This window comes from Canis lupus, chromosome 26 (assembly GCF_003254725.2).
Source record: "Canis lupus dingo isolate Sandy chromosome 26, ASM325472v2, whole genome shotgun sequence".
NCBI classification, from domain to species: Eukaryota; Metazoa; Chordata; class Mammalia; order Carnivora; family Canidae; genus Canis; species Canis lupus.
In genome coordinates, this window is record NC_064268.1 from 20,639,804 (window position 1) to 20,647,868 (window position 8,065).

Sequence of the window (8,065 nt, forward strand, 5' to 3'; positions counted from 1 at the left end):
AAAAATTTTTTTTAAGAGAGCAAGAGCACTTCAGTAGGGGGAGGGGGAGAGGCAGAGGGAGAGAGAGAGAATCTGCAGCTGACCCCCCTGTGAGCGCAGAGCTGGACACAGGGCTCGATCTCACAACCCTGAGATCATGACCTGAGTCAAAATTGAGAGTTGGATGCTCAACCGACTGAGTCACCAGATGTCCCGATTGCTGGAGACAATCTCAATAGAAATCTCTCTAACGATTTCGGTCTCCAGGAGGAATGAGCAGCTTCAAAATGCTCTTTTGCCCCAGAAGCTGGGCACCCAGGCAACGCTCAGAGCCTGCTCTCTGCTGCCTTCCCCGGGGCTCTGCTGACCACCAGGGAGACCACCAGTAATTGAGCTTGAGTGCATCGATCGCCTTCCGAGTGCATTTCCCACGGACGGCTTCTCTTCTGTACCACCCCCCTGTGTGGTTGATAATTTCACTTGCTCCACCTTAGAAATGGAGGGAACTGGAATTCAGAGCGAAGAAGGCTGCTGTGGTTGCTCACTGGAGAAGTCCGTCGGAGCTGGTTGATGTCTATCCCATGTGGAAGGCCCTGAGTGGAGCCACGGTGGAGGGTGGGCACTGGAGCCAGCGGCCCTTCTTTAGGTGAGGTTGTTCTGCATACAGGTGTGTCATCTTGGGCAAGGCGGGCTACTCTGCTTCTCTCTGCCTCAGCTTTCTCATCTGTAGAATGGGCACAATAATAGCATCTCCTTCCCTGGCTTGTGAGGAGCAAGCGGCTGAGAAAAATAGTTGAGAAAAGTGTTTGGTGCAGGGCTACACACACAGTGCTCAATAATGTTAGCAATTCGGTTTAATTCGACAAACCTTGTTAGGTGCCTACTGGATGCTGGGGATACAGCAAGGGAGCAGACCTCATCCCACCCTCAAGCACTTACATTTTGGTTCTTGCCATGTCACAAGGTGTCAGATAGTAATCTCCGAGCCTTGAGCTACTGTGTGTGTGGTCACCCATTCAACAAATATGCTTTGAGAACCTACTATGTGCTAGGAATAAGATGCTGCTTCTCCCCTTAGGTGGAGGACAGGCTAGAGGCAGGAGGCTGAGAGGGAGTGGACAATGAGAGCTCCAGGGAAGCTGGTCAGGGGGATTATGAATGGGGGAGGAGGGAGCCGCGGAGAGCTTTCTGCAGGCTCAGCCCCAGAGGACAGACAGGAGTTAGCCAGGGAAGGTCGGGTGCTCTAGGCGGGGGGCACAGTGCATGCAAAGGCACGGGGGAGCAGTCGCCTCGCTGACTGGCATCCAGCCTAGAGGCTGTTGAGCTCCTCTATTACATTTGACCGTTTCTTCTCTCAACTCTGCAGATAGAGTATGAACATGAGGACTTTAAGTCCCATTGGCTGTGACCTTGATTCTCTTTAAATTCTTTTACACCTATCATCTCATTTAATCTGCACAAGGATCCTGCTGCTCTTGTTATACAGGTGTAGGGATAGACCGTTGCTTTGCATATTTTCAGCACAGAGAGATGAAGCGCTGTTTTCAAAGTCACCCAGTTCGATGGTTTACAAAATCCCAAAACAAAACATGTGCATTTCAGATAAGCAATGAATGATTGTTTTAAAAAAAAAGTGTATCTCATGAGCTATTCTCCATATACTCATCTTTAAAAAAAAAAAAGTTGCCGTTTCTCTGAAATCCAGATTTGACGGAAGAGCCCGCATTTAATTTGGCGACCTTGCCCGGTGAGTGTTTGAACTTGGTTGTGCTCACTGTCCCCCCAGGCTAAGGGTCGGGCAATCACATCTGGATTTCCCGAGGGCCTAGCGAGTGCCAGGCTCCGGGAGCTCGAGCTCGGGGCCCGCAGTTCCGCGCCTGGCCACGCGGTGTCGCCGTCGGCCCGCGGTACCCGGGCGGCGGCGGGGGCGGCCCATTCATCACGGCGCGGCCGCGGCGCGCAGACAATGCGGGGAGCGGCCCTTCCCGCGCCCGCGCCGCCGCCGTACAAAGGAAGCGCTGTTAACACGTGTACCGTAATGGGCTCCCCCACGGCCTCTTCCCGGGCCGCCCGCCCCCAGCCTGACGGATGGCCCGCGCCATCCATCTAAATTATGTCACGGGCGATGAGCATCCTCCCCTGTCCAGGCCGGCCTGGGCCTGGTGGGCCCGCACCTGCCCCCGGCGACCCGGGGGGCCCGAGCTGCCAGCTGCGCGGACGAGCCTGGTGCGGGGAGGCGCACCCGCTGCGGGAGCGGCTGGAGCCGGTGCGGTGCGGTGTATTAGCCCATTTTGCAGGAGACCAATCTGAGACCAGGAGAGGGAAAGTCCTTGTTCCAAGGTCCCAGGCTCTGGGGTTTGCCAGAGATGGTTTTTCCTTCCCTACAGCTTTATGGAGATGTAATGCCATCACATCCACGTGCATTTGAAATGCACATTTCAGTGTTTTTTAGTATAGTCACAACCTTGTGTAGCCATCACCAGAGTCCGATTTTAGAACATTCCAATCACCCTGAAGATACCCCTGTCAGCAGGCACCCTCAGTTCCTCTCCCCCCCACCCCCCCAAGCCCGTGGGAATCATGCATCTACTTTCTACAGATTTGCCGATGCCCGGCATTTCCCGTGAATGGACCCATGCAGCTGTGACCTCTGGGACCTGCTTATTTCATTGAGCACATGTCTTCAAGGTTTGTCTCTACCGCAGCACGGATCAGTACTTCATTCCTTTTTGTGGCTGAGTAGCGTTCCCTCGTATGGATGTACCACATTTTGTTCATCTGCTCACCTGCTGATGGCCATTCGGGTGGTTTCCACGGTTTGACTGCTGCGAATAACGCCGCTGTGAACAGTGGTGGAGTTTGTGCGTGGCAGCGTGTTCTCAAGTCCCTTGGGTACCCACCTAGGAGTGAAATTGCTGAGACATACGGTAGCATAATGTCCAGTCCTCTAGGAACTGCTAAATCCTTTGCAAAGCAGCTGCACCTTTGTACAATCCCTGTCAGCAGGGATGAGAATTTTGATTTTCCCCGTTCTAGCCAACACTTGCTACTACCTCACTTTTTGATTTGAGTCAAGTGGTATCTCACTGTGGTTTGATTTGCATTTCCCTGAAGGCTAATGATGTCAAGCATCTTTCCATGTGCTTCTTGGCCCTTTGTATATTCTCTGGCAGCGGGGGCTGTGTGTGGGGGGGGGAGCGTGTCTATTCAGATCCTTTGCCCATTTATCAAAACACTGGTTGTCTATTACTGAGTTCTTATAAATTCTGGCTACAAATGCCTTTTCTGATATATGATTTGCAGGTATTTTCTCACATATTGTGAGTGATCTTTTCACTTCTTTTGTGGTGCTGTTTGCTGCACAAAAGTTTTAAATTTCGGTGGCGGTACAATGTCATTTTTCCTTTTGTTGCTTGTGTTTTCAGAGTTAAAACTCATAACTCAGGGGCGGCACCTGGGTGGCTCATTTGGTTAAGTGACCAACTGTTGATTTCGGCTCTGGTCGTGATCTCAGGGTTGTGAGATTGAGCCCCGCATCGGGGTCAGTGCTCAGCAAGGAGTCTGCTTCAGATTCTTTCTCCTTCTTCCTCTGTGCCTCCCTGCTCTTGTGCACGTGTGCTCGCTCTCTCTCCCTACAATGAATAAATAAAATCTTAAAAAAAGGAAGACTCAAACCCCGCTCCATGTGAGTCTGAAGTTGGAGCTCCGTGGGCTGCACTGATGGGAGGAGCACTGGACCTCCTCTGGGAATTGTGGGAGAAGCAAGGCGGCGTTTGGTGGTCATCTCCTCAGGGGGAGGTATGGAGCTGTGGCAGGAGAACAACAATCCTGGAATCAAAATAATTTGGGTTCCTGGCCAGGCTCTTGCTTTCTTTCCTTAGTGACTTGGGTGGGTCATTCAATGCCTCTGAGGGTCAAGTTACTCATCGGATCAAGGGAGATGATCACAGGGCAGCTGGGGTGGCTTGGCGGTTTAGCGCCCCCTTCAGCCCTGGGCGTGATCCTGGAGACCCGAGATCGAGTCCCACATTGGGCCCCCTGCGTGGAGCCTTCTCCTCCCTCTGCCTGTGTCTCTGCCTCTCTCTCTCTCTGTGTCTCTCATGAATAAATAAATACAATCTTTACAAAAAAAAAAAAAGGGGAGATGATCACACCTGCCCACGAAGTTGCTGTGATATAAAATGAAGGAAAATGTTTGATAAGCATAGCTGTGATGACAGTGGCCTGTGGCTTCTCCAAGAAGACTCTCCAGCTTCCCATGCCCCCAGCATAACACAGGGCTGTTGCCACCCAGACACACAGCACCTGGATGCCAAGGATCAGGACACATGCCTGGGAGTCCCTGAGCCTTGGTTTAAATGAACTTTTTTTCTGGAGTCTGAACATAAAGCATGGTTTCCCTTTGTCCTGCTGAAAACAATGAAGGTAGCAGATCAGAAGCCATTAGATGGTCAGGCGGAGGAAGGTGGTGGCTCTGATTTGACATTGTGCCCTCTGGGCCTGCCCTGGATCCCTCGGCCATTCTGTCTGCCATGGGTTAGGTGAGGGAGTTCAGAGGGGAGGGAAGACCCCAGGTGGGGAGAGGCATCTGAAAGAGAGGTGTCATCACCCCCATATTACCAATGAGGCAGCTGAGGCTCAGAGAAGTGAAGCCACTTTTTGGAGGCCTCCCAGCTCTGTCTGGAAAAGCAATGTGAAGAGGGGCTCCTAGTCTCTGGGCCTGAGAATTTTCAGGCATCACCCTGGAATATGCACCTGACAGTGGCCTTTCTCTTCATGGGATGAGGATCTCTGGAGGGCCCCTGCCCACAGGCCACTGCCCCTGTTCCCCATTAGAATGAGAGGTTTGGGAGCCACAGAGACCTGCCACCTGCGGCCTCTGGGCTGGATCCAGAGATTACCTGGATCCAGCCCAGACTGAACCTCAGTCTCTTTATCTGTGCAATGGGGATACTTCTTCCTGCCTGGATGGTTGCTTGAGGATAAAAAGAGAGCTCAGGTGAGATGAGAGCCAACCATGGAGGTGCCTGTATGGACACGGCCCTCAGGGAGGGCTTGGTAATTGAGATGATCACTGTGATTAGCAAGAATTCAGATGAGAACTTTGCAACAGAAACAGGCTGGAGTTTCACACTGGGAGGACGGGGGGGGGGGGGGGGGGGGGGGGGGGGTGAGGGGGGGGGGTGGGGGGGGGGTTGGTCTGGCCGGGTCCCTGCCTCCTTGACCCTCCTGTGTATGGGCCGGAGTTGGTGTTTCCAAGGCTGTGGGAAGCCCTGGGTGCTGTCCGTGGCAGGCGGATGGATGGGGAGAGAATGGATTCCAGCCCAGAGGCCGCAGGTGGCAGGGCAATTATAGAAAGCAGAGCCGCCGGAGATGAGAAGACCCGGGGTCACGGCTCTGCTGGCCCCACACAGTGGCCGGAACAATCTCTCTGGCTGGTTGGCCTGCTGGGCCTCGTCCCAAAGCCGGGCTGCGGGGCTTGGGTCCTGGGGGAGCTGGGCCACGTCCACCCCTCCAGACGGACAGACAGGCAGACCCGGGTACAGCCCACTGCCAGAGCATCATCCATTTCTCCTTGGTACCCCTGCTTCCTTCTGGAAATTTCCTTTTCAGGCTCTTGCTTTTCCCTGTGATCTCCAGGGCTGGGCTCCCAGCAGGCACGCAGTGAGCACCTGCTGGCAGGATGAGTCAGTGCTGTCTACTCAGAGATGAGAGGGGAATTGTTAAGCTCGGCCCACCGGCCACCTCCCTAGGCTGTAGCTGCCCCGGGTGTGAGGACACCAGCGCTCAGGACTGTGTTGCATGTTGTGGCACCTGTGGCTTCCTGCGGAGATGCTGGCCACGGGGCCACGGTGGGGCCAGCGTGTCGGGCTGAGGTCAGATGGGACTCCACACCTTCCTTGCCAGGTGGACGGCCTTGGCCCCGTGGAGCCTCAGTTCCCCTCTCTGTCAAATGAGGTAATAAATTCCTGCTTTGTGGTGTTTTCACAAGGTTCACATGGTTCACACAACAAGGGGAGCAGTGCCTTGCCCCTGGTAAGAGCCTGGGGATGCCGAGGCTCTGCCGTTCTGGCCGAAGGTGTGCGGATGTCTGTGAGACCCAGCCCTCTCGGGGAGCAGCCCAGGGGTTAAGGGCTGCCCGTGCCCAGCGGTGTGGCTGCAGGTGGGCCACCTCCCAGAGCCGCAGCCTCTTCCTCTGTAAAGGGGGCCTGTCCCGGTATCTCCCTGGTGGGGCTGTGGTGGGGAGTCGGGGGTGGGAATGTCCAGGATGAGCAGGTGCCAGGCCCAGAGGTCAGTAAACCACTGCTCTTGAGGGAGAGGAAGAGGAGGTGAAGAGGAAGTGGAGGGGGCACAGGAAGTGGGGAGGGAGAGGGGGTGGAGGGGAGAGGAAGTGGAGGGGGAGAGGGGGTGGAGGGGGCACAGGAAGTGGGGAGGGAGAGGGGGTGGAGGGGGCACAGGAAGTGGGGAGGGAGAGGAGGTGGAGGGGGCACAGGAAGTGGAGGGGGAGAGGAGGTGGAGGGGGCACAGGAAGTGGAGGGGGAGAGGAGGGGGAGGGGGCACAGGAAGTGGGGAGGGAGAGGAGGTGGAGGGGGGCACAGGAAGTGGAGGGGGAGAGGAGGTGGAGGGGGCACAGGAAGTGGAGGGGGAGAGGAGGTGGAGGGGGCACAGGAAGTGGAGGGGGAGAGGAGGGGGAGGGGGCACAGGAAGTGGGGAGGGAGAGGGGGTGGAGGGGGCACAGGAAGTGGAGGGGGAGAGGAGGTGGAGGGGGCACAGGAAGTGGAGGGGGAGAGGAGGGGGAGGGGGCACAGGAAGTGGGGAGGGAGAGGGGGTGGAGGGGGCACAGGAAGTGGGGAGGGAGAGGAGGTGGAGGGGGCACAGGAAGTGGAGGGGGAGAGGAGGTGGAGGGGGCACAGGAAGTGGAGGGGGAGAGGAGGGGGAGGGGGCACAGGAAGTGGGGAGGGAGAGGGGGTGGAGGGGGCACAGGAAGTGGGGAGGGAGAGGAGGTGGAGGGGGCACAGGAAGTGGAGGGGGAGAGGAGGGGGAGGGGGCACAGGAAGTGGGGAGGGAGAGAGGGGTGGAGGGGGCACAGGAAGTGAGGAGGGGAGGGGGGGTGGAGGGGGCATAGGAAGTGGAGGGGGAGAGGAGTGGAGGGGGCACAGGAAGTGGGGAGGGAGAGGGGGGTAGAGGGGAGAGGAAGTGGAGGGGGAGAGGAGTGGAGGGTGCACAGGAAGTGGAGGGGGAGGAGGGGGTGGAGGGGAGAGGAAGTGGAAGGGGAGAGGAATTGGAGGGGGCACAGGAAGTGGAGGGGGAGGGGGAGAGGAGGGGGAGGGGGGCACAGGAAGTGAGGAGGGAGAGGAAGTGGAGGGGGCACAGGAAGTGGGGAGGGAGGGGGGTGGAGGGGGCACAGGAAGTGGAGGGGGAGAGGAGGGGGAGGGGGCACAGGAAGTGGAGGGGGAGAGGAGGTGGAGGGGGCACAGGAAGTGGGGGAGGGAGAGGGGGTGGAGGGGGCACAGGAAGTGGGGAGGGAGAGGAGGTGGAGGGGGCACAGGAAGTGGAGGGGGAGAGGAGGGGGAGGGGGCACAGGAAGTGGGGAGGGAGAGGAGGTGGAGGGGGCACAGGAAGTGGAGGGGGAGAGGAGGGGGAGGGGGCACAGGAAGTGGAGGGGGAGAGGAGGTGGAGGGGGCACAGGAAGTGGGGAGGGAGAGGGGGTGAGGGGGCACAGGAAGTGAGGAGGGAGGGGGGTGGAGGGGGCATAGGAAGTGGAGGGGGAGAGGAGTGGAGGGGGCACAGAAGTGGGGAGGGAGAGGGGGTAGAGGGGAGAGGAAGTGGAGGGGGGAGAGGAGTGGAGGGTGCACAGGAAGTGGAGGGGGAGAGGGGGTGGAGGGGAGAGGAAGTGGAAGGGGAGAGGAATTGGAGGGGGCACAGGAAGTGGAGGGGGAGAGGAGGGGGAGGGGGCACAGGAAGTGAGGAGGGAGAGGAAGTGGAGGGGGCACAGGAAGTGGGGAGGGAGGGGGGTGGAGGGGGCACAGGAAGAGTGGAGGGGGAGAGGAGGGGGAGGGGGCACAGGAAGTGGAGGGGGAGAGGA

The 8,065-nt window shown here is 57.6% G+C and overlaps 1 pseudogene; it reads right to left on the minus strand.

The window, feature by feature from the left end:
- Positions 1-6,975: 6,975 nt before the first annotated feature.
- On the minus strand, positions 6,976-7,605 carry LOC125753711 (uncharacterized; annotated as a pseudogene).
- Between the last annotated feature and the right edge of the window lie 460 nt (positions 7,606-8,065).